General features: G+C 47.1%; 1 pseudogene; it reads right to left on the minus strand.

Moving 5' to 3' along the window:
- Window positions 1–293: 293 nt before the first annotated feature.
- On the minus strand, window positions 294–26,043 carry LOC112633182 (annotated as a pseudogene).
- Window positions 26,044–26,933: the final 890 nt, after the last annotated feature.

Consider the following 26,933-nt stretch of genomic DNA (forward strand, 5'->3'; position numbering starts at 1 on the left):
CAGCCTCCTGAGTAGCTGAGATTAAAAACATGCACAACCACGCCCAGCTAATTTTTATATTTTTAATAGAGACAGGATTTTACCACATTGGCCAGGCTGGTCTAGAACTCCTGACCTCAGGTGATCTGTCTCCTCAGGCTCCCAAAGTGCTGGGATTACAGGCGTGAGCTACCCTGCCCAGCCAGATTTTTAAAATTATTGAGTTGTAAGAGTTTTTTTTTTTTTTTTTTTTTTTAACCTCTGAACTTTTTATTGGCCTTCTGCTTCTCAAAGGGTACCCTGATTCTGCTGCCTTAATGTCTCAGAACTTTGGTGTCATTGGTCTCAGAAACCACTTTGCCATCCACTATCTGGCGGGTGGTGGTCATTTGGATGGTTTGCATGGACTTGCTGCTGTCCAGGGCATCATCAAGATTGAAGTCCTCACCATCTTCCAGCAGGTGGCAGTAGGTGGCGATCTCAGCCTCCAGCTTGACCTTGATGTTCAGCAGGGCCTCGTACTCCTGGGCCTGTCGCTGTCCCTCTGCCCGGGTCTGTGCCAGCTCTGACTCCAGGTGCAGCAGGATCCCATTGAGCTGCTCCATCTGCAAGGTGTAGCGGGCCTCCACCTCCCTCAGGCTGTTCTCCAAACTGGCCTTCAGACTTCTCATCGAGTCCAAGTGGATCACCGAGGACTGGACTGTACATCGCAGCTCCATGAGCGTCATCTCAGCAGTTCCAACCTTGGCAGACTGCGTGGTGACCACTGTGGTGCTCTCCTCAATCTGCTGAGACCAGTACTTGTCCAGCTCCTCTCCGTTCTTCCGAGCCAGCTTGTCATTTTGGGCCCGGAGGGCTGCCATGATCTTGGCGAAGTCCTGAGATTTGGGGATCTACCTCCACGGTCAACCCAGAGCTGGCAATCTGGGCTTGTAGGCCTTTTACTTCCTCTTCGTGGTTCCTCTTCATGAAGAGCAGCTCCTCCTTGAGAGCCTCAATCTCTGTCTCCAGCTGCAGCCGAGTGACGTTGGTGTCATCAATGACCTTGCGGAGTCCATGGATGTCGCTCTCTACAGACTGGTGCATGGCCAGCTCTGTCTCATACTTGACTCTAAAGTCATCAGCATCAAGACAGGCATTGTTGATTTGCAGAACACAGGCATTGTCCACAATAATTGCCAAGCTCTGAGCCATCAGGTCCTTGATGGTCTTGAAGTAATGGCTCCAGTCTCTGACCTGGGGTCTCTTCTTCTCCAGGTGCTTCCAGATTTTGCTCTCCAGCTTCCGGTTCTCGGTCTCCAGGTGCCTCACTCTGTCCAGGTAGAAGGCCAGGCGGTCGTTCGGGTTTTGCATCGTCTCCTCGTTCTGGGTGCCTCCCATTCCTGCCAGACCCCCAGGCATCCCCGTGGCCAGGCCCACAGACCCTACGCCGGCCTGGAAGCTGGTGGAATGGGACACGGAGATCCTGGAACCAGAGCTCCCGGTGCCTGTATAGACGCTGGCTGCACTGCTGACTGGCCGGGCACCATAGCTGGGCGTCTGGGCAGAGCCCAGGGAAACCTGTAGTTGGTGGAGAATGTGGAGTGAGTGGTGAAGCTCAAGCTGTCCGGGGAGGAGGGTGAGAGGACAGGACTCGGGCTTCGCCGAGCGAGTTATTTACATAATTCTAGATACAAGCCCTTTGTCTGATGCGTATTTTGTATGTACTTTCTTCTAGTGTGTGACTTTCCTTTTCTTTTGTGGAACAGTGTGTTTTAAGTTTGCTGCAGTTCAATTTATCCAATTTTTCTTTTTATAATTTGTGCTTTTTGTAATATATTTTGCCAAACTTGAAGTCACAAAGATTTTCTCCTATATCTTCTTGAAAAAGTTTTACTTTAGCTCTTACATTTAGATCTACAATGCATTTCAAGTGACTTTTTGTATAAATGTGAAGTTTCAAGTTTCATTTTTTAAAAACATACGGCTGTGAAATCATTTCAGCACTTTTTATTGAAAAAGTTTATTTAAACGTTTGTTGAAAATCAATTGACTATATATGTGTGGGTCTATTTCTACAGTCTGTTTTCTATTGATCTATATGTTCATCTTTATGCAAATTCCACAGTCTTGATTATTGTAGCTTTATAATCAGTCTTGAAACCAAGTGTATAAATCCTCCAACTTTGTTCCTCTTTTTCAAAACAACTCTGGTTATTCTGAGTTGCTTGCATTTTCATATTAATTTTAGAATCGGCTTGTCAAATTCTACCAGAAAAGCCTGTTGGGATTTTAATTGGGACTGTGGCACATCTATAGATCAATTTGGGGAGAATTGACATCATAACAATTACGTTAGTTTGGGTTTTCTCAGGGTTCTTCTGTTTCCAGAGAAACAGAACCAATAGTATATCTATCTATCTGTATACAGCTAGTCAGATGGATATGAGAGAAGATTTATTGTAGGGATTGGCTCATGTAATCATGAAGGTCAAAAAGTCCCATGATGTGCAACCTGCAACCAGGAGATGCAAGAGTGCAGGTGCTGTCATTTAGTCTGAAGGCCTGAGTACTGGGTAGGGGCAGAAGAATGCTGGTGTCTGTTTCAGAGTCTGATGGCCTAAGAACCAGGAGCTCTAGTGTCCAGGAATAGAAGAAGATGGATATCCCAATTCAAGGAGAGAGGTGGGGGGGGGGGGGGGGGGGAGAGGGAGAGAGAGAGGGAGAGAGAAAAAGAAATAGAGAGAGAGAATTCATCCTTCCTCTGCATTTTTGCCCACCCACATTTATAAGGGTGGATGTCTTTACTCTGTCTACTGATTTAAATTCTAATCTCTTTCAGAAACACCCTCCCATATATGCCCAGAAATCATGTTTTACCAGCTACCTGGGCATCCCTTAGCCCAGTCAAGTTGACATGTAATAGTAACCATCACAACAATGTCCAGTCTTTCACTCCATGAACACATTGTATCACCCTATTTATTTTGGTCTTTAATTTCCCTTGCCACTGTTCCATAGTTTCCAGTGAACAATTCTTGTTTATATCCTCAATAGTTCATGTTATGCTATGTTAAATGGTTATTTTCTAAAATTTCGATTTCTGATGGTTCATTGCTGGTATATAGAAAGCAATTAATTTTTATCCATAGATTTTGTATCCTGAAACCCTGCCAGACTCACTTATTAGTTCTTGTGGGTTTTTGTAGATTTGTTTAGATTTTCAACAGAAACAGCCATGTTGTCTATGAATAAAGACAGTTTTAGTACATCCTTTCCTATCTGGATGCCTTTATTTCTTTTTCTTTTTTGTGCCTCAATACACTGGTAAGCACCTCCAATACAATGTTAAGTACAAGTGGTAAGAGTAGGTATACTTGCCTCATTTCTGATTTGCGGGGGAAGGAGGGAGCATTTAGCTTTTCATCATTGACTATGATATTAACTGTGGATTTTCCTTAGATGCCGTTTTTCAGGTTGAGAAAGTAATCTTCTATCTCTAGTTTGTTGAGTTTAAAAAAGGAAAATCAGGAATGGATGTTGGATTTTGTCAAATGCCTTTTCTGTATCTATTGAGAGGATTATATTGTTCTTTGAAAATATTTTTAACTAATTAATTGATAAATAATAGCTGTGCATATTTTTGAGGTACACGTGATAATTTGATACATTTACATAATCAAATCAGGGTAATTGCAATCACAATGGATGGATATTTATCTTTTCTTTACACTAGGAACATTCAAATTACTTCCTTCTAGCTATTTTGAAACGTATAATCAATTAACATTAATTATAATCACCCAACTCATCTATTGGACACCACGTCTTATTTCTTCTATCTAATGTTTTTCTTATTTAGCCTTTTAAGATGGTGAATTACATTGATTTTCAGATGTTAAACCAAGCTTGCCCTCCTTGGGTAAGCCCCATGCTAACAAGGTGCATTATTCTTTCTATCTGTGTGTGTGTGTGTGTGTGTGTGTGTGTGTGTGTGTGTGTGTGAATTTAAATTTGATATGCTAAAATTTGTTTAAGAACTTTTGTGAGAGATGTTGGTTTGTAGTTTTTTTTTTCTTGTAATATTTTTGTCTAGTTTTAATATCAGGATATTGCTGGCCTTACAGAATGAATTTAGGTGTGTTCCAACATTTTCAATTTTATGAAAGAGTTTGTATAGAACTGGCATTATTTCTTCTTTATATGTTTGGTAAAATTCACAAGCGGAGCCATTTGGACCTGGAGTTTTCTTTGTTGGAAGGTTTTTTTTTCACTACAAATTAAATTTCTTTACTAGGTATAAAGTTATTTAGGTTGTCTATTTCTTCTTGAGTGAGATTCGGCAGTATGAACACTTTCAAGGAATTTGTCGAAAGTTTATCTAAGTTGTGTGATGTATTGGCATCACAATGTTCATATTATCCTTTTAATGTCTGTAGGGTCTGTAGTGGTATCTCCTCTCTCATTCATGATGCTGAAAACTTGTGTCTGCTCTCTTTCGGTCATGATTAGTCTGGCTACAGGTGTATTAATTTTAACAACTTACTTAAAAGAGCAAACCTTTGTTTCTATTTATTTTCTTTGTTTTTCTCCTGTTTTCCAATTCATTAATTTCTGCTTCTCATCATTCCTTTTTTCTACTTACTTAGCTCTACTTTGATTTCTTAAGATGCAAGTTTAAGTGAATTTGAAAACTTTCTTCATTTCTAATAGGAGCATTTACCAATAAAAAAATTTCCCTCTGTGCACTGCGTTAGCTGTATCCCACATATTTTGATATGCGAAGTTTTCATTTTCATGTAGTTAAAAATGATAATTTCACTTGTGATTTCTTCTTTAAATAGTGAATTATTTAGAAATGTGTTTTTTAGTTTCAAAATATTTGGGCATTTTCCAGGCGTCTCCCCATTATCGATTTCTAATTTAACCCAATTGTGGTCAGAGAATATACTTTGTCTGATTTAAACCCATTCCAACTTTCTGAGACTTGCTTTAGGGCCCAGGAAATTGTCTATCTTGGTAAACGTTTTGTGCTACTTGAAAACAGTGTGCTTTTTCTATTGTGGGTGGAGTGTTTTATATGTTGATTAGGTTACGTGGTTGATAATGTTCAAATCTTTTATATTCTACCAATTTTCTATCTAATCATTATATTATTAAACAGGGTTATTGAAATCTCCAGTTACAACTGTAGATATGTCTATTCCTTCTTTCAGTTCTGTCCTGTCAGTTTTGCTGTATGTATTTTGAATTTCTGTTAACAAGTGCATAAACCTTTAGAATTAGTTGTCTCTTGATGCAGGGACCCCTTCATCATTAAACGACCTTCTGTATTATTGGTAATATTATTTTCTCTAAACTCTATCTTTCCAATATTAATATCCACACTTTGAGATTTTTGAGGTTAATCTTAAGAAGGCATATATTTTTCCATCTTTATTTATTTATTTTTTTATTTTTTGTGATGGAATTTCACTCTTGTCACCAGGCTGGAGTGCAGTGGTGTGATCTCAGCTCACTGCAACCTCCACCTCCTGGGTTCAAGCGATTCTCCTGTCCAGAGTAGCTGGGATTACAGGCACCCGCCACTGTGGCTAATTTTTTGTATTTTTAGTAGAGACAGGGTTTCACCATGTTGGCCAGACTGGTCTTAAACTCCTGACCTCAGGTGATCTACCCGCCTTGGCCTCCCAAAGTGCTGGGATTACAGGCATGAGCCAGCACGCCCAGCCTTTTTCCATCTTTTTACTCTTAACCTATGTGTGTCTTTATGTTTAATGTTGACGTTCTGTAATCAGTATATAGAGTTTTACCTTAAAAAAAAAAAAAAAAAAAAAAAAAACTTAGCCGGGCATGGTGGCTCATGTCTGTAATCCCAGCACTTTGGGAGGCCAAGGTGGGCAGATCACCTGAGGTCAGGAGATTAAGACCAGCCTGGGCGACATGGTGAAACCCCTTCTTTACTAAACTACAAAAAATTAGCTGGGCTCAGTGGTGGGCATCTGTAATCCCAGATAATTGGGAGGCTGAGGCAGAAGAATTGCTTGAATTCGGGAGGTGGAGGTTGCAGTGAGCCAAGATTGTGCCACTGCACTCCAGCCTGGCGATAGAATGAGACTTTGTCTCAAAAAACAAACAAACAAACAAACAAAAAACAAAAAACCAACAAAAAACTGAAATCAGTCTCACAATCTTTACCTTTAAATTAGAGTGTCTGGACTACTTACATTGAAGTAAGTGATATAGTTACGATTGAATTTAAATCTTTTGCTTTGCTTTCTCTCCCGCTACTTGTCTCATCTATTCTTTGCTTCTCTTTCCTTCTTTTGCCTTTATTGGATATTTTAATAGTTCTACTTTATTTCCTCCATTGGCATATTAGCTACCCCCCATCCTGTGTTTTAAAAGTAGTTGCTCTAGTATTTATTGTAGACATCTTCAACTCATCACAGTTAACATTCGAGGACTCCTGCACCCCTTCACATGGAGTGTGAAGCTCCCACGACAGTGCCCTTCCCTTTACATCTCTCTGCTTTTGCACTAGTACCACCTTGATTTTACTTCTACGTTTATTATAAATCTCACAATACATTGTTGTTATTCTTGCCTGAAACAGCAATAATCTTTTAAAGGGCATAAACAATTTTAAAAATGTCTTTTACATTTACTGACATGATTACCATTTTTGTTTTGTTTTGTTTCTGAGACAGGGTCTCACTGTTGCCCAGGCTGGAGGGCAACGGTGTCACTTGGCTCACTGCAACCTCAGCCTCCCCAGGCTCAAGTGATCCTCCCACCTCAGCCTCCTGAGTAGCTAGGACTACAGATACATGCCACCACATCCAGTTAATTTGTGTAGTTTTTTGTTTTTTTGTTTTTTTGTTTTTTTTAAAGACAGGGTCTTCCTATGTTGCCCAGGCTGGTCTCAAACTCCTGGGCTCAAGTGATCCTCCTGCTGTGGTCTCTCAAAATGCTGGGATTACAGGTGTGAGCCACCGTGCCCAGCCTGATCCGCATTTTTGATGGTCTTTATTCTTAGGTGTTTATTCAGGTTTCTGCTTAGTATGTGCATCATTTTCCTTCTGTCCAAAGGAGGTCTTTTAGCATTTCTTGTAGTGCTGGTCTGCTTGGGATCAAATCTGTCAGTTTCTTACATTAAATTAAATCTTTACCTTGTCTTCATTAAAAATATATTATCTCTATATAGAGTTCAAACTTGACAATTAATTCTCCATCAATACTTCAAAGTGATGGTGTCACCCATCTTCTGACCTCTATTGTTTCTTCTAAAAAGCTTTCTGTAACCTTTGTCTTTGTTCTTGTGCGTGTGATGTGTCTTTTTTTGGTCTCTTGCTGCTTTTAATGCTTTCCTTTAACAACATCTGTTTGCAGAAATTTGATTATGAGGCACCTTGGTGTGTTTTTCTTCATGTTTCTTATGCTTGAGTTCATTGAGATTTTTGGATCTACAGATTGATAGTTTTCATTAAATTTGAAAAAATATGACCACTATTTTTCCAAACTTTTTTTTTTTGTGTCCATCCCTCTTCCCCATCGCTTTTCTTTTCTGAGATTCCAATGACATGCATATAGGTCATTTGATGCTTTGTTCATTATATTTCACTTATTTTCCCGCATTTTTTGATAACTTCTTAGTCTTACGTATCCATATTCACCTGACTTTTCTTCTGTGTTGTCTAATTTGTTGTGTGTTTTTAATCTCTTAAACTCTGTCTTGGGTCTTTTAAAAAACTATTTCATGTCTGTTATTATCAGGCGCATGCTTGCCTTTATTTTCTTGAACAAATAGAGTCTATTTCTTAGGGTTGTATTAGTATCTTTGTCTGACAATTCTATCATCGATGTCATGTCTGGGTCTGTTTCTACTGACTGATTTTTCCCCATATTATGACCTGTCTTTTTCTACCTCTTTGCATGGATGCTGATTTTTGATTAGGTACAAGAAATTGTGAACTCTCATTGTTGGGTGTGGTTTAATTAATTAATTAATTTCACCTGTATTCCTTTAAATATTTTTTACAAAATTTTCTGGGCATTAGATCAGTTACTTGGAAACAGTCAGATCCTTCTGAGGCTTAATTTTAAGCTTTGTTCCAGTGTTTTTTTTTCTAATCTGAGGTCACTTCCTCACATGCGTGCACTGATCAGTACTCAGCTAAAGAATGGAGGGTAACCCCCTTGGGGTTATAGTCAGTTGTTTGGGCAGCATTTGTTAAAAAGATTTTTCTTTTCCCTAACTTGCTTTAGCACCCAAGGTAAAAATAAATCAATTGACCGTACAAATGTGAGTTTCCGTCTGGCCTCTATTCTGTTCTAGTGCTTTTATTGGTCTATGTTTATGCCATTATTGTACTGTCTTCACTATCATAACTTTATAGCAAGTCTTGAAATTGTATCGTAAAAGTCCTCCAATCTTATTTTTCTTTTTGAAGACTTTTTATTAGCAATTCAAGGTTTTCCAATTTCTGCTTACATTTTGGAATCAACTGTGATGATTCTGGAGGCCCTCACGGAAACCAAGCAGATGTTGAAGCCATGGTTGTACAGCCTGCAGAACCATGAGCCAATTAATTCTCTTTTCTTTATGAATTATTCAGTCTCATGTACTTCTTTATAGCGATGCACGAGTGGTCTAACACAGAAACTGTACTGAGGAGTAGGTCTCAGATGAGACTTTAGATCGGACCTGAGGCTTCCGAGTTAATGCTGGAATGAGTTAAGATTTCAGGGGACTATTGGGAAGGTGTGATTGTATTTTGCAATGTGAGAAGGACATGAGATTTGAGGGGGCCAGGGGCAGAATGATGTAGTTTGGATATTTGTCCCCACCCAAATCTCACGTTGATTACCTCCAATGTTGCAGGTGGGGCCTGGTGGGAGGTGATTGGATCATGGGGGCGCATCCATTATGGCTTGGTGGTGTCCTCTGGATGGTGAGTGCGTACTCATGAGACCTGCTTGTTTAAAAGTGTGTGGCGCTGCTTCCCCATCTCTTTTGCTCTGCTCTTGCCATGTGCAGCGCCTGCCTCTCCTTCACCTTCTGCTGTGATTGCAAAGTTCCAGAGGTCCTTGACAGAAGCCGAGCAGATGTTGGAGCCATCCTTATATAGCCTGCAGAATTGTGAGCCAATTAAACCTCTTTTCTTTATTTAAAAAAAGAATCAACTTTTAACTTTAAAAATGACTGCTAGGTCTGGGTGCGGTGGCTCACGCCTGTAATCCCAGCACTTTGGGAGGCCGAGGTGGGTGGATCACTTGAGGTCAGGAGTTCAAGACCTGCCTGGGCAATATGGCGAAACCCTGTCTCTACCAAAAATACAAAAAAATTAACTGGGCATAGTGGCATGTGCCTGTAATCCCAGCAACTCAGAAGGCTGAGGTAGGAGGATCGTTTGAACCTGGGAGACAGAGGTTGCAGTGAACTGAGACTGCTCCACTGCACTCCAGCCTGGGTGGCAGAGTGAGACTGTTTGAAAAAAGCAAAAAACAGAAAACAAAACTAAAACATAACAAAATAACTGCTGAGATTAAGATATTTTAGAAAACAGTGTCATTGCCGGGCGCGGTGGCTCAAGCCTGTAATCCCAGCACTTTGGGAGGCCGAGGCGGGTGGATCACGAGGTCAGGAGATCGAGACCATCCTGGCGAACATGGTGAAACCCCGTCTCTACTAAAAAAATACAAAAAACTAGCCGGGTGAGTTGGCGGGCGCCTGTAATCCCAGTTACTCGGGAGGCTGAGGCAGGAGAATGGCGTAAACCCGGGAGGCGGAGCTTGCAGTGAGCTGAGATCCGGCCACTGCACTCCAGCCCGGGCAACAGCGCGAGACTCCGTCTCAAAAAAGAAAAAAAAAGAAAAGAAAACAGTGTCATTGAGCTATAATCGACATACAATAAATGACACACATTTAAAGTACACAGTTTAGTAAGTTATGAAACGTGTGTTCCTGTGTGAGTCATCATCACAATCAAGACAATGGACATGAGCATCAGCCCAGGAGTTTCCCTCTGACTCTTCTGTTTCCTTAATCCCCAACCCACCCTGGCCCCTAGGCAGTCACCGATTTGCTTTTTGCCACTATAGAGTGGTTTGTCGAGATTTTGATTGGGATTGCATTGAATCATTAGATAAATTTGGGGCAAATTGCTATCTTATAAATATTAAGTCTTCCAATCAGTGACCATACTATATCTCCCCATTTGCTTATTTCATCTTTATTTTATCTCAGTACACATTATTTATTATTATTATTATTATTATTATTATTATTATAGATAGAGCCTGGTTCCATTGCCCAGGCTGGAGTGCAGTGGTACGATCTCGGCTCACTGCAGCCTCCACCTCCCGGGTTCTAGCTATTTTCCTACCTCAGCCTCCTGGGTAGCTGGGATTACAGGCATGCACCACCACACCTGGCTAATTTTCGTATTTTTTTTTTTATTAGTAGAGACGGGGTTTCATCATGTTGGCCAGGCTGGTCTCGAACTCCTGACCTCAGGTGATCCGCCTGCCTCACCTCCCAAAGTACTAGGATTATAGACATAAGCCACCGTGCCCAGCCAGAACACATTATTTTATAGCCTTTAATGTAGAGGTTTTACACATATTTTATTAAATGTATTCCTAAGTATTTGATGTTTTTTATGGTATTGCAAAAGTATTACTTTTAGTATCAGTCATTACAGTGTATAGAAATTTGTCTTCCTCTATTGCCTTTTTATCCTGTGACCTGCTAAATTTGCTTACTAGTAAAGCAGTTAAAAAATCCCTTAGCTTTTCCAACATATATAATATTATCTGTGAATAAAGACAGGTCTATCTCTTCCTTTCCATTCTGTAATCTCAAAAAAAAATGTTTTTTCTTGCTGAGTTTTCCTGGGCAGGCCCTCTGGTCTAATGCTGAACAGAAAGCTCACATCCCTGCCTTGCTTGAATCTTCGGGAGGAAGCATTTGTTCTTCACTGTGATGTGTGAGGCTAACTGTAGAATTTTGTTTTGCTTTGTTTGTCCATGCCTTTAATCAGGTTGAGGAAGTATCTTTTCAAACTTTTTCCTAGTTTGCTAAAAGTTTTTTTCTGACAAACGACTGTTGAATTTTATCAAATGCTTTTTCTGCATCTGTGGAGCTGGTCATATGGGCGGTCACCTTTAATTTTTGGATGTTGATTCATTTTGTAATGAATGACAGTAACTGAGTGTTGAATGTTGAGATCTGAAAACAATATTTCATCTATTCCCCCCCTCCAGTTTTATAATGATTAACGGCAGCAGGGCAAGTGCAGTACCGTCGTGGTTGAGGGCAGCCACTCAAAACCAGCTCTGTTAGAGCTGCACAGTCAAATATGAACAGCAACCCAGGGTCACCAGATGAAAGATGTGACCGAAATAAACTATCAGCAAGAAGCAACTCGGAGGAAATGACACTATGGAAAGAAAAGAAAAAGTTAAAAATACCATCACTGATCTGCTCAGAGGAATAAGACATCCTTCTGTCAGAACAAGCAGCCATAAAACAGAACAGGAGTGCTTAGAAAATAAAAATATTACAGAAATGAAAAACTCGACAGAAAAGTTGGAAACTCAATATGATCCACTATGGTAGAAAGCAGAACAAAAAAGACACAGAGGGCCAGGGACGGTGGCTCAGGCCCAGCACTCTGGGAGGCGGAGGCGGGCCGATCATGAGATCAAGAGATCGAGACTATCCTGTCCAACACGATAAAACCCCGTCTCTACTAAAAATACAAAAATTAGCTAGGCATGGTGGTGCCCGCCTGTAAGTTCCAGCTACTCGGGAGGGTGAGGCAGGAGAATCGCTTGAACCCGGGAGGCAGAGGTTGCAGTGAGCCGAGATTGCACTGCTACACTCCAGCCTGGTGACAGAGTGAGACTCCGTCTCAAAAGAAGAAGAACAAAAAATAAAGACCCAGAGAAAATGAGGAGAAAAGGTAAGAAAATGAGAGGAAAGCCCAGAAGTTCCACAAGGAGAGAACAGAAAGGCAGAGGGAAGCATTTATCAAGGAAACAATGAAAACATTTTCTACCTGCAGGACCACTGATTGCCCAGAAAAATAGATGAAAATCAACCAAGACCAAACAGATGACCCTGACATTTCATGATGCTGGGGACAGAGAAATGAAGCTGGGGGATGCGGAGGAGGAGCTGTATACAGAGGATGGGGGAAAAGAATATCTTCTAACTTTTCAATAGCAATTTTGGGAGTGAGAGAACCGTGGAGCAATTCCAGGAGATTTCTACACCCAGTGTGCCGAAAATTACTGTTGTGAACAAAATTCCTTTATCCATGAAGTCTGGCCAAGAAGCTAATTTGCAGGACTTGAGCAGCAGACGGGGTGTAGTAGCCATTAATTCCTGAAAGTCTCTGATCGATGACAGGGTTTTGCGGAAGTGCCCAGTGAGTTCCAGTTTATTTTCAGTCTTTCTTCTGCACCCACACTCTTCTTTCTGCCAGCCCCACTGACCACCTGCAGCCCCAGGCCTGTCTCGCCCGTCTCAGAGGCAAAGGCTTCTCCCAGACCCTCCCTAAAACCCCTCTGGCTTGTTCTCACATCTATGGTTGGATACACTTGGCTTCAGGGTTTTCCTGCAAGCCTGACTTGTCCACCTGTGTGGACAACAGGTGGCTAGTGACCCTCTGCCCATCTGGACCTTCCCTTTTCCAACCCCTCCCACTATTGTGCAAGGTCTAATTTCTTTCTTTTCTGTTTTCTTTCCTTCCTTCCTTCCTTCCTTCCTTCCTTCCTTCCTTCCTTCCTTCCTTCCTTCCTTCCTTCCTTCCTTCCTTCCTTCCTTCCTTCTTTCTTTCTTTCTTCTTTCTCTCTTCTTTCTTTTTTTCTTTTTCTTTCTCCTTCCTTTCTTTCTCTCTCTCCTCCCTCCCTCCCTCCCTCCCTTCCTTCCTTCCTTCCTTCTTCTTTTTTTCTTTCTTAAATGGAGTCTCGCTCTGTCACCCAGGCTACAGTGCAGTGGCACGATCTTGGCTCACTGCAATCTCTGCCTCCTGGCTTCAAGCGATTCTCCTGCTTCAGCCTCCCCAGTAGCTGCAACTACAGGCACTCACCACCATGCCCGGCTAATTTTTTGTATTTTCAGCAGAGACGGGGTTTCACCATTTTGGCCAGGCTGGCCTCGAACTCCTGGCCTCAAGTGAACCACCCTCCTTGGCCTCCCAAAGTGCTGGGATTACAGGTATGAGCCACCATACCTGGCCACAAGGTCTAATTTCTGCAATAACATCCATACTAGCTCTGCTCCCTAACCAATCACTGTCTAATAGAATTTTTGGCATCTTTGGAAGTGTTTCCAGGGAACAGAAACATACGCATAGAAATCTAGAATTGATTTTCTGGTTTGGCTAGATTTAAAGGCATTAACAACCCCATGGCCAGAGGTAATTAGGAGATTTGTCATCCATGGCATGGGTTGGCAAAGCAACTACTTAAATCATCATCCAGCGTCTCCCAGACCAAGTGCCTATAGAGGCCACGCTTTGAGTGACTGAGAAGCTGCAGCTGAGAATGTTTTTAGTGGCCATGAGGAATAAAGGGACAGTGGGTCTGGCTTGCGACATGTAAGTGTTTTGGGGAATTTGGAGAAGGAAATGATAGCTCAGGATTGTAAATGCCCAGCACAAGGTCCAGGTTGGGAAGACGAGTGTGTCTCTGACTTCTGGGAAAGAGATCCTCATCTCTTGTAGTCACAGGATTGAGAGATTTTGAAAACCAGTCCCCAAGTCTAATCTCGCAGGTGAATGCAGTTGAAGAATGCAATTAAATTCACAACACCTCGTATCTAAATTAGAATGATTGGGAAAAAGCAAGACTGACTCTCTCTCTCTCTCTTCTCTCTCTCTCTCTCTCTCTTTTGTTTTGAGACAGTCTCGCTCTGTCGCCCAGGCTGGAGTGCAATGGTATGATCTTGGCTCACTGCAACCTCTGCCTCCCAGGTTTAAGCAATTCTCCTGCCTCAGCCTCCTGAGTAGCTGGTACTACAGGTCCCCGCCACCATACCTGGCTATTTTTGTATTTTTAGTAGAGATGGGGTTTCACCGTGTTGGCCAAGCTGGTCTTGAACTCCTGACCTCAGGTGATCTGCCCACCTCAGCCTCCTAAAGTGCTGGGATTACAGGTGTGAGCCACTGCGCCCGGCTGGTATAGCATCATTCTGAAGGCTCCTAGGATTTTCAAGCTTTTCGGAATCGCAAATTGACATTGGCTTCTACTTAAAGTCACCAGCTTCGCTAGCTCCTCACAAGAGAGTCAATCTGTCCTCTGAAGCTTCAAAGCTAGCCATTGACTTGTCTTCTCTAGCTATACACTAGATGGCATTTTCTTCCAATAGAAGGCTATATTATTTACATTGGAAATCAGTTGTTTAGTGTAGCCACCTGCATCGATGATCTCAGCTGGATCTTCTGGAGAACTTGCTGCAGCTTCTTCATCAGCACTTGCTGCTTCTTGCACTTTTACATTATGGAAATGGCCCCTTTCCTTAACATGTTGTGGCTGGTAGGATCTGCCATCCACATCATTCAAACTTCACATCAGCAAGAAGGCTGTTTCAATTTCTTAGCATTCTGTGTTCATGGAGTAGCACTTTTTTTTTTGAGAGGAGTCTCACTGCATCGACCAGGCTTGAGTGCAGTGGTGCAATCTCAGCTCACTGCAGCCTCTGCCTCCTGGGTTCCAGTGATTCTCCTGCCTCAGCCTCCTTGGTAGCTCGGATTGCAGGCATGTGCCACCAGGCCCGGCTAATTTTTGTGTTTTTAGTAGAGATGGTGGTCTCATACTCCTGATCTCAGGTGATCCACTCGCCTCATCCTTCCAAAGTGCTAGGATTATAGGCGTGAACCACTGTGCCCAACTTGGAGTAGCACTTTTAATTTCCTTCAATAACTTTTTCTTGGCCGGGCGTGGTGGCTCACACCTGTAATCCCAGCACTTTGGGAGGTTGAGGCAGGTGAATCACCTGAGGTCAGGAGTTTGAGACCAGCCTGGCCAACATGGTGAAACCCCATCTCTACTAAAAATGCAAAAATTAGCCAGGCGTGGTGGCACGTGCCTGTAATCCTAGCTACTCGGGAGGCAGAGGTAGGAGAATCTTTTGAACCTGGGAAGCGGAGGTTGCAGTGAGCTGAGATGGTGCCACTGCACTCCAGCCTGGGCGACAGAGTGATACTTTTTGTTTGCATTCACAACGTGGCTCACTGGTTCAAGAGCCCCAGCTTTTGACCTGTCTCAGCTTTTCGCATGCCTTCCTCACCAAGCTTAGCCATTTCTAGCTTTTGATTTAAAGGGAGGGACATGGACTCTTCCTTTCATTGAACACTTAAAGGCCATTGTAAGGTTATAATTGGCCTATTTTTAATATTACCGTGTCCCAGGGAATAAAGAGGCTGGAGGATAGGAAGAGAGACGAGGGAAAGATGGCTCGGCGGAGCCCTTAGAGCAAACACAACATTCCTCCATTAAGTTGGCCGTCTTCTGTGGGCGTGGTTTGTGGCGCCCCAAAACAATGACAATAGCGACACCAGGGATCTCCAAAGGTGTAGTCACCACGCTAGGCAAGGAACCCAGCTGCTGTGCTTGCTTTGGGCAGAGGAAATACAGGATGAATACAGGAGAGGAGGCCGTACACGCCAGGCACAGCCATGTGCGTGGCGGTGGAAGGAAAGAGGGTCAGTTAGGAGTACTTACTTATGTTGTTGTTACCAACCTTTTCAATCAATTAACCAATTATTATTATTATTTTTTTTAGACAGAATTTTGCTCTTATTTCCCAGACTGGAGTGCAGTGATGTGATCTCGGCTCACTGCAACTTCCGCCTCCCAGGTTCAAGTGATTCTCCTTTCTCAGCCTCTTGAGTAGCTGGGATTACAGGCACCTGCCACCACGCCCAGCTAATTTTTGTATTTTTAGTAGAGATGGGATTTCACCATGTTGGCCGGGCTAGTCTTGAACTCCTGACTTCAGGTGATCCACCTGCCTCAGCCTATCAAAGTGCTGGGATTACAGGCATGAGCCACCACGCCCGACCCCCGTATTAACCAATGATCATTTCCGTCTTCCATTCACCTGTTATCTTACATAAGCTATGTTCATCGTGACTGGCCTTACATCTTGATGTTTAAGTCACAGGATGTCAAAGAGGGAGTGTGACTCAGCCAGAAGGGGCATTGCCCCCTCCGCAGATGGAGAAAGTCTCTTTTTGAGGCTGGGAGGGTAGAAGGTTAACACACTTTAGATTTTAATAAGAAACAGTTGCATCGTGTGAGGAAGCAGCCTGATTTCATCACTGTCTTTATTAGGAAGTTAAATATAGTGAGAAGGGGCTTGTTTAGATGGCAGGCTGACAACTTGCGGGCTGTTGGCAGGCAGTGCTCCTCTGAGCGTCTTTGTGATCTGAGATGGGGAGAGACTGCTGCAGAGGTATTCTGTGAGTTTCAGGGTGTCCTCACTCTTCCTCACCCTGGGTCCTGCTCGTGCTCCCCCCGCTGACCCTGCTGCCCTGACAGTGGCCCTGGGTTTCCCCACAGAGGTAGCAGCTGCAGAGGCAGCAGCTCCTGCAGCCTCTTGGCCAGACCTCCCCCTGCATCCTGACCCTTGCAGCTGGATGTGCGTGACTTTCTCGTGACTTCCTTGCAAGTTCTGAGCTGGGCTTCAGGACGGCTGGCTGCTGAGTCTGTCCTGACTCACCTACTCCCCTCCTCCCCAGCTCCACTCCCCTGCTCTTCCTCGGACTGTGCGAGATCTCATTCCTATGATGGGCCCCTCCTCATTGTGGCTCATTGTGGCTTCCCTTCCTGGACTGAACTTGGCCTAGGAAACCATTGAAGCCACTGATCAGCTAGGAGAGTAGAATAAAGATATTTCAAAGCCGGGCGCGGTGGCTCACACCTGTAATCCCAGCACGTTGGGAGGCCAAGGTGGGCGGATCACAAAGTCAAGAGATGAAGACCATCCTGGCCAATGTAGTGAAACCTCGTCTCTATTAAAAATACAAAAATTAGCTGGGCGTGGTGGTGTGCTCTTGTAGTCCCAGCTACTCGGGTGGTTGAGGCAGGAGAATCGCTTGAACTCGGGAGGTGGAGCTTGCAGTGAGCCGAGATTGCACCATTGCACTAGAGCCTGGTGACAGAGTGAGACTCCATCTCAAAAAAAAAAAAAAAAAAAAAAAAAAGATATTTTGAGCTTTGCAATATAGCAAACATTTAGCTTGTATGAGCTCTTTCTCGTGAAGCTACTGGAGGATGTTTTCCATCAAAATAAGCAAAAATCAAGAGAGAAAGATATAGAACGATGGACACAGACAATCCCACTTAGGAAAGAGGTTAAGGAGTGTCCGGGGCACCAGCTTGCACTGAGACATTGCGGACCATAGCCCAGCGAGAGCTGTAGCCTGCTGGGGGCCCCGGGGAGAGCTTTGAGAAGAGAATGCCTCAAGGGATAGACAATTGATAGGGAGTTTGGTAACAGGAACTTGGGAACAAGCTAAGAACAAAACAAAGCAAAGAATATTAACTTCAGAAAGACAAAATGTTGTGTAAGGAAGAGTACATAGCATAGTGTACTCTGCAATCAGCTGTGAATAGCATTTTCATAGTCATTGTTATGTGAACACTAATGATTGACTCTTTTTCTTTTTTTTTTTTAAGCCAGAGTTTCGCCTTGTCGCCCAGGGTGGAGTGCAGTGGTACGATCTTGGCTCACCGCAATCTCCGCTCCGGGGTTCAAGCGATTCTCCTGACCCCGTCAGGGGGAAGGAAGGGGAGACCCTGTTGGCATCACTAGAGAATCTGGGTCAAGCCATGCCTGAAGCTGGTCAATCCATGGCCCTCTGCATTTTAGGAGCCAGTAAGTTGCACTTTTTCCTTAAGTCAGTTTGAGCTGGGTTCTGACCTGGCCGGTAACAGACATCACACTGCATTCTTGCATCAGCTTGGCAAGTCGCCACCTGATCTGTAGTTTATTGATGTGGGCAGTGAAGCTGGGGGAGGAGAGGGTCAACGTCTGCTCCCTCCTGTCTCTGTGACCCTCAGATATGAGGTAGGGCCCGGGGCACGAGCCGGGCTATCACTGCCTCAAGGCCCGTGGTCCTCACCGCTGGCTGACTTTGTGCTTCTCCTTTCTCTAAGAAGCCCCTTGGTGGGAGAAGCCGCCCTCATTCTGGGGCACACACCTGCAGGTCGCTTAGCCTCGGCTGCTCTCAATCCCAGCAAGAGATGCCTACCACTCGGAAGTTTTCTTTGCCATGAGTCGGACTTCGGATTTTTTTCTGTACACCCGTGAGGCAGCTCAGCTTCTCAGAGAACTCTCACGCCTCTGTGTGACCTTGGCCAAGTTCATTAACCTCTCTGTGTTTTACTTTTCCCATCTGTAAAATGAAGTGGGTGGATTAGACCAGCACTATAATAGAAATGGCATTTGAGCCACATACAGAGTTTGTGGCTAAAGTTTTCTAGGGGCCATGTTTAGAAAAGAAATAGGTAAAAGTATTTTAGTAATACATTTTATTTAACCCAATGTATTCAAAATATTGGTACAACATGAACTCTAGATGAGTTGTTAATGAGACAGTTTGCAATTTTTTTTTTTTTTGACATAGAATTTCGTTCTTGTCGCCCAGGCTGGAGTGCAATGGTGAGATCTCGGCTCACTGCTCCCAGGTTCAAGCCATTCTCCTGCCTCAACCTCCCGAGTAGCTGGGATTACAGGCATGCACCACCACGCCCAGCTAATTTTGTATTTTTAGTAGAGATGGGGTTTCTCCATGTTGGTCAGGCTGGTCTCCAACTGCTGACCTCAGGTGGTCCACCTGCTTCGGCCTCCCAAAGTGCTGGGATTATAGGGGAGCCACCGCGCCCGGCCACAGTTGCTTTCTTTCTCACGAAAGGTTTAACACAAGTGTGTAGCCCTCCTGGGTGGTCCCCAATACGGTGACTCAGGGACCCAGTCAGGCCACTTTCATGTTCTCCAGTGAGGAGGAGGAGAGAGCTGGGCAGGGCCTGGCTGTGCAGACCACCCTATCCCATTGGGCAGACCTCAGGAACATGGCTCTACCTTAGTGCAAGGGGGGCTGTGGTTTGGAGTCTTCCTGGGAGCTGGGAAGAGGAGCAATGCTTCCAGCCAGTGGCTCTGTCTGCCTCAGGGCCTTTGCCCATTCTCTCCCCTCTGTTTGGAATGTTCTTCCTTTCCCTTTTCTGCAGATTAAGTTCTACTTATCTCTGGTGGGATGCAGTGGCTCATGCCTGTAATCCCAGCACTTTGGGAGGTTGAGGTGGGCAGATCATCTGAGGTCAGGAGTTCCAGACAGTTAGAAAGCAGCAGGTGGACAGACAGCAACAAGGGGGCATGGGAGCTCAGGTTGGGAAGGACAGCCAGGTCGGGAATGCAGGAAAGGGCATGTCCAAGCTGGGTTCTAAAGGATGAGTAGGAGTTCACCAGGTAGAGGAGGTGACTGAAAAACATCCCTGGCAGAGACCAGCAGGGACGAAGCTCTTGAAGGTTGCAAGGGCACAGGGCATGGGTGTGAGCAGGACGGGATGTGGGACTACAGGTCTAAGCAGAGACTGGGTCCTAGAGAGCTTTGAACGTCAGGACTGTGAGTTTGGACCCAGCCCTGGAGTCCTGTGGAGCTGTTGACAGGGATTAAGAAGGGAGTGACATGGATCTGTAGTTTACAGAATGGATCTCAGGCATGCAGAGCGATCCACATGCCTGAGAGTGATCCCGGACTGGACTTCAGAGTTGGAAAAGACAAGCCATGCGCTGCGGCTCACGTCTGTAATCCCAGCACTTTGGGAGGCTGAGGTGGGCGGATCACCTGAGGTCAGGAGTTCAAGACCAGCCTGGCCAACCTGGTGAAACCCTGTCTCTACTAAAAATACAAAAATTAGCCAGGTGTGGTGGTGGGCACCTATAATCCCAGCTACTCGGGAGGCTGAGGCAGGAGAATCGCTTGAACCCGAGAGTGGAGGTTGCAGTGAGCTGAGATTGTGCCATTGCGCTCCAGCCTGGGCGACAGAGTGAGACTCCGTCTCAATAAAAAAAGAAAAAGAAAAAGAAAAAGACATGGCCTGCCTTCAGGGAGGCCCCTGTCTCATGGGCGAGGTCTGAGTGGCCTGCGTACCCTGGAAATTAGGTGGTAGCACCCCTGTTTACAGATGAGGATCTCAACGCTCAGAGAAGTGAAGGAATTTACCCAAGTTCACACAGTGTAGAGGAAAGGCAGCCTGGAGCTGACCTTTAGCAACGGATCACAGCTCCGGGCTTCTGTCTTCTCAGTCGTCAGGTGGGGACGCAAGACCCAGTGACTTGCTGGGATGCCGAGAGGTGCGGGTGGATCTGTTTGGCCAGCGCCCGACACAGGGTGTGCTCTAACAGGGGTTCATGAGCTTGCACCCTTTCCTCTCCTCCCCCTGCCTCTCCAGCCCGGGAAACCCAGGCTCCCTGGGGGCATTTTTCTCAAGAATGTCTCCCAGGCCAAGTCCCCCTCTACTTCCACCCTTACTAGCCCCAGAGAATCAGGGTGGGGCCGGGGGATCAGTGAGACCCCAGCCTGGGCTAAGGGTGAGGCTGGTTCAGCCCCAATAATGATGGCAAACATCAACGGAGCCCATGAGCCAGGGGTGTGGTCACCTTGTCACATCAAACCTCAGATTAGGTAAATTCTATCAGTCCCATTTCACAGGTAAGGGGAAACTGAGACTCAGAGTCCCATCCAAGGTCACCTGGCTGCTAAAGGGGGAGCTGGAACCCAAACTGCAGGTCTTGAAGGCAAATCCCATGCTCTGCCCTCTACACCCTCCACCCAGAGTGAGCACAGCTCAGAGAGAAGTCCTGAGCCCAGGCTTGGGAGTGGCCAGGATCAAGGTGGAGGGCTGGACCAGGCACCCCCAACCACCTGCAGCAGCAGATCCCACACACCTGAGACCACAAGCAAACAACACATGCGGGATACCTGGGCCAGGTGTAGCTGATTTGCATATTCTGTTTCCAGGCCTCTTGCTGGCCTTTCCTTGGGGCCTGCACTCAGTCACAGTGAGGGAGGTGGTATCTGAACCCAGGTAGGTGTCATTCCAGGCCACACGCATCCCCTGCTGCAGGCTGCCCGAAGCTCCCCCTTCTTGCTATGGATCCCTGGCAGAGGGCTTAGGGCTGGCACTTGGGCCCAGGTGAGCTGGTTGGAGACGGGCTGAGGTGCCCATGCTGGGCTGTGGGAGACAATGGCACCCTGTCCGGCCAGGGTGGACTTGAGCTGGGAAGAGCTGGTCTGAGTGGCTGTGTGGTTCAGAGGCACCTGCTCTGCCCAGCCATGGGTCCACATTTTGTGGGTCACTGTGCCGAAGACCCACATCCTCCCCGATGTCTTCACTGTCTCCCCCGCTCTGCTCACTTCAGCCCCTAGCACATGTGGAGGGGACCCCATTGAGTGAGTGTCCCTCTGTGCCACCTGCTTGGATGTAGTCTGGGCTGGACACGCTGAGGACAGAGAGGCAGGTCAGGCCCAGGCCTTGCCCTTGAGGAGCCTGGGGCGTGTAGAGGAGCTGGAACCTGTGTGCTCAGGTATCAGAGAGCGGGACACGGGGCTGGGGGAGCCCCTGGAGGAGGGCATGTTTCAGCTGGGTTGTAAGGATGAGTGAAATTTCACCTGGGAGAGGGGAGAAGCCAGTACATGCTGAGTGCGGGGTGGAGTCAGCAGAGCTCGCAGAGGGCACCCGGGCTGGACAGGGCTGAACAGGGCTCACCTCCCCCATGCCCCAGCCTCAAGCGTTCTCCCTGCTTCTTCCTGGACTGTCAGGTACCCCCATGGCTTTAAGCTCCTTGGGTGTGCTGGGCTTAGTCCCCTCATCACTACCTTGATCCTGAACCCTTTCCTGTCCCCACCTGCCCCCACCTCCTAACAGATGGCCCCAGGCCTCTCCATTGACACACTGCTGAGCAACGCTGATGATGCAGAGGTAAGAGGGTGTCCTGGGCGAGAGCAGGGACCCTGGAGTCAGGCTGCCACTGTCCCCTCCAGGCTCTGCTTCTCAGCTGTGCAGCCCTGGACAAGTTACTTAACTTCTCTGTGCAAACTCAGAAGGTGTCAGGAAGTCGGGGCGAGGAAGCTTTCAGGCAGGTGGGCTGGGTGGGGTGTGGGGACAGTGGAGGGGCGGGTAGGCAGTGCAGGACTGAGGCTGACTGGGGCAGGGATGAGTAGTGACAGCTTCTCTGTGTGGCGCTGCCTCAGGGGTGGGGCTGGCTGTGGGGTCAGGCCAGGCTGAGGCAGGAATGGAGCCCGGGCTCCGTGGATCCACGGAGCTGCTCTTAGATTGAGAGCCATGCTGTCCCCAAGGCGCACCCTTGGCCCAGCCCAGGCCGGCTCTGGAATCTGGATGGTTGAGTAGCAAACGTGCTGCAGATAAATCAGGCCTCACCTTCTGGACGAGGCAGGGGGCAGAGGCCCCGCATGCACGGTGGCCGGCAGACTGGAACATGCTGGTCCTCTCGGGAAGGGAACCTGGCGATTTCTGCTGCAACTGCCTGGTGCACCTGTACTTTGTTTGTTTGTTTGTTTTTTTTTTTTGAGACGGAGTCTCGCTCTGTCGCCCAGGCTAGAGTGCAGTGGCCGGATCTCGGCTCACTGCAAGCTCCGCCTCCTGGGTTCACGCCATTCTCCTGCCTCAGCCTCCTGAGTGGCTGGGACTACAGGCGCCGCCACCTCGCCCGGCTAGTTTTTTTGTATTTTTTAGTAGAGACAGGGTTTCACCATGTTAGCCAGGATGGTCTCGATCTCCTGACCTCGTGATCCGCCCGTCTCGGCCTCCCAAAGTGCTGGGATTACAGGCTTGAGCCACCGCGCCCGGCCTCACCTGCACTTTGACCTACCAGCCCCACTGGCAGGAATCTGTCCTATAGAAACCCCTGCCCCTCCCCCGCCCCCACGGAGCACCCCTCCGGACACGGGCATCCCGGCAAGGAAATTCACAAAGCATGACTTATAGTAGCAAAAAAGAGAAATAGCCCCTGAGTCGATCGATAGGGGGCTGACTGGATCAAGTGTGGAGCAGAAAAAAATTAGGAAGACTGCCATTTGTCAAGAAGACTATGCCCCTAAGTGAAAACAGCGGCTCAAAGTGCTACACTCTGAGTAAGGACATAGATTTGCTATATTTGCATGAAGAAACACTTTTAGAAGATGCAAAGAGAAATGAATGAAAACGACAACTTCAGAGGCAGGGGCAGAGTGTGGCAGCCTGCCTAAGGTTATAATATGGAAGTTAATTCATGTTTTGAATGGAGTTATATTTATTGTTTATTTGAAAGCTTAAAAGAGTAAAATAAGAACATTCATTAGAAGGCTCCCCTTGAGAAAAGCATCTGATTTTCTCCACATTCTGCTTTTGCTACGAGCCATGCTCTCAGCCCCGCCTGACTTGGTGATGTTCCTGGGCCGTGGGGAATGTGAGATGCTAAATGGATGCCCACGTGGGGTCCGTGTGGGCAGAGGGAGAGTCTGAGAGGGCAGGGATGGCTGCTCCCAGGCGAGGGAATGTTGCTGGAAACTGGCAGCCAGAAGTGAGGGGTCTTATGTGCAGGGACTTTACAGCTTCCCCTTTAATCTGGACAGCAATGCCTTGAAGGAGGCTCTGTGATGCCCATTTCACAGATGAGTAAACCGAGGCTCCTAAAGGTGAAGTGACTTGCCCAAGGCCACATGGCTGCGAGGCAGCAGGGTGATAAGTCGAACCCAGATGAGTCTTCCTCTGCAGCCCACACTGCTGGCCAGGAGCTGGGACCCAGGAGCCCAGCGGTCACACACAGAGGAGGGGGAAGGGACTGCTCAGAGCATCGGAGCTCAGCTTCCACTTCATGCCCGTGTGGGTTCTGCCCCCATCTGTTCAGGCTCAGAGCAGGAGCCAAACTTAAAGGCTCTGATGCATCTGGCTGGGGTTAAGGCTGAGCCTGAGAACGTTCTGGAGCCAGAGCCAGAGCCACAGCGGAGGCACATCACTGTGGGCAGAGCTGAAATGAACAGGCGCGGGGCATGGGCATAGGCACAGGAGCCCGGCATGGAGCAGAAGGCTGAGGCTCCTCCTGGCCAGGTGCTGAGGAGAGGCGAGGGGCTGGCACTGATGCCCCTGCCTGAGAGCCATGTCAAGGAGAGGCAGAGCAGAGCCTGCCAGGCTCCATCTCCCCATACACTGAGAACAACTGCTCCCTTGCTTGCCAATTATTTATTTATTTATTTATTTATTTATTTATTTATTTATTTATTTTTGAGATGGGGTTTCACTCTTGTTGCCCAGGCTGGAGTGCAATGGTATGATCTTGGCTCACCGCAACCTCTGCCTACCAAGTTCAAGTGATTCTCCTGCCTCAGCTTCCCAAGTAGCTGGGATTACAGGTGCCCACCACCATGCCCAGCTAATTTTTGTATTTTTAGTAGAGACGGGATTTCACTATTTTGGCCAGGCTGGTCTTGAACTCCTGACCTCAGGTGATCCACCTGCCTCAGCCTCCCAAAGTGCTGGGATTACAGGCATGAGCCACTGCACCTGGCCACCAACCACTCCTAAGGTCTGCCGTGAGCGCGCCGGCCTGTGTCTTCCCCACATCTCCCTCATGGGCCCCAGTGGTGAGAGCTGGTCCTTTCTGCAAAGTGAAGCACTCGAACCTCTGTGCGTGTTCTTGGCCACCAAGGATTTGAGGCTAACAAAGTGTTCTTGTATCTGGCCTAGGTTTTGTGAAATTTCCCTCTGACGCTGCTACTCTGATGGTTGGCATTTCCGGGCTGACTGCAAGAGGCCATCCTGGTGGGGCTGGACCCCCTTCGCTCTGGCTGGTGAAGTCACAGCTCGGGACACCCAGAATCCTGGCTCCTCCAAGTACCTCAGCCTGCGTGGGTACGGGTGCACTGTCTGTGAGCACTGACTGTATATCGAACCCTGGGCAGATCTTGGGTGGGGACACAAGCAGCCTTATGGCTTTCATAACCCCCGCGCCTGCCAGGCTCCCAGGAAAACCCCGGCCCTCAGCCGAAAATATGCTGGAAGAACTCCCCGGGACCCTGGCGTCAACACCACCCTCTCTTCTTTACCATCACTTCTTTCCCTGCCTCTCAATCAACGCTTCCATTCTGCACTCTATTAACCAATACTTGTTCTGATGCTGGAATTATGAGGCCTTTCTTCTTGATCAGGCCAACTCCTACTCATCCTTCAAAACCCAGAAATGCCACCTTCTTCGTGAACCTTTCCCAGTTTCCCAAAAGCAGGCACTCCCTCACTCCTGGTGCTGCCAAAACACTGTGTGAACGAGGGAATGACCCCAGCTGCCCTGGCGAGTTTCCCATGGGGATGAGCGTGCTCTCTCCGTGGGGATGGCATCAAACAGAGACCCAGCAAGTGAGGACTGGCCGTGCTCATCTATAGGAGCACAAATGCAAAGACCCTAAGTGGGCAGCCTGCTTGGCAAGTGTGAGAAACAGCGGGGAAGCCAGGAGCAGAGAGCAGGGTAGGGGAGAAGCTGGGGAGGGAGGAAGAAGTAGGAGTGAGGTGACACAACTGAATGGCTTGGTGCAACACACCGCACAGTAATGACCCCTGTAACCTTCCCATTCTCATAGCAGCCATGTGGGAACTTAGACCCCGGGGGCAAGGGACAGGCTCAAGGGCACACAGCCATCCAGTGGCAGAGTTAGCATTGAACCCAAGGCTGTCTGTCCCCGAGTTCATGTCTTGCGGCATCACCTTGCAGCATCCCGTAAGGGGCAGAACAAGAGGCTGAGTTCCATGTCCCCATTGTCACTCCCACCTGGCTGGTTACCCTGTAGACCTGGGGCCCAGGTGGGCCAGGCTTCCCGCCTAGGAGGATCTCTCCTAACCCCAGTTGGCTTGGCTGGCTTGGCTGGCTTGGCTGGCTTGGCTCTAGTCTTCTGCCTTTATTTCCACATAAACAACTCCACCATATATGTGAGGGACGCCATCCCTGGTTGCTGCTCCTACATGGTCCCAGGCCAGAGAGAGGCTCTTACCAATGCCAGTGTATTTGGTGGAGGCCATGCTGGCCTTCCTGGAAGACCCCTGTGCAGAGTGGGTGGTACAGGTGCCACTGTGTCATAGTCATCTGCCTCTCCAGCACCTGCAGCTTGAGTATGAGTCCTGCCACTCAAGGGGCTATGTGCCAGGCCCTGTGCTGGGCACCGTATACATGGAGCTGACCCTCAGGGTCTCGTGGTCAGGGGGTGGACATCGATGCAGACCCAGAGGGTGACCACACAATGTGCTCAGGGCTGTGGCACAGGGGAGCTCAGGAAGGGGAGAGGGAGCCCAGAAAAGGTTCCTAACATTGTTGGGGAGGGGGTGAGGCAGGGTGGGACTTGGGGGTTTTCTCTTGCTACAGAAGAAGCAAAACTGATCCATCATATTAAAGCACAGGATGTCAGTTCTCCTTCCTTCTATCCATTCATCCATCTATATGCCCACCCATCAATTCACTCACCCATCCTCCCATCCACCATCCATCCATCCATCCATCCATCCATCCACCTACCTATCCACCTACCCACTCATCCACCCATCCATCCATCCATCTACCCACCCATCCACCCACCCACCCATCCATCTACCCACCCATCCACCTATCTATAGATCTATCCACCTACCCATCCATCCATCTACCGACCCATTCACCTATCCATCCATCCATCCATCCATCCATCCATCCATCCATCCATCCACTCACCCACCCATCCACTCACCCACCCATCCACCCTATCCATCTATCCACCTACCCATCCATTTGTCTGTCCATCCATCCATCCATCCATCCATCCATCCATCCATCCATCCATCTATCCATCCATCCATCCACCAACCCACCCACCCATCCACTCACCCACTCATCCACCCTATCCATCCACCTACCCATCCATCCATCCACCTACCCATCC

Source organism: Theropithecus gelada, chromosome 10 (assembly GCF_003255815.1).
Source record: "Theropithecus gelada isolate Dixy chromosome 10, Tgel_1.0, whole genome shotgun sequence".
Taxonomy (NCBI): Eukaryota; Metazoa; Chordata; class Mammalia; order Primates; family Cercopithecidae; genus Theropithecus; species Theropithecus gelada.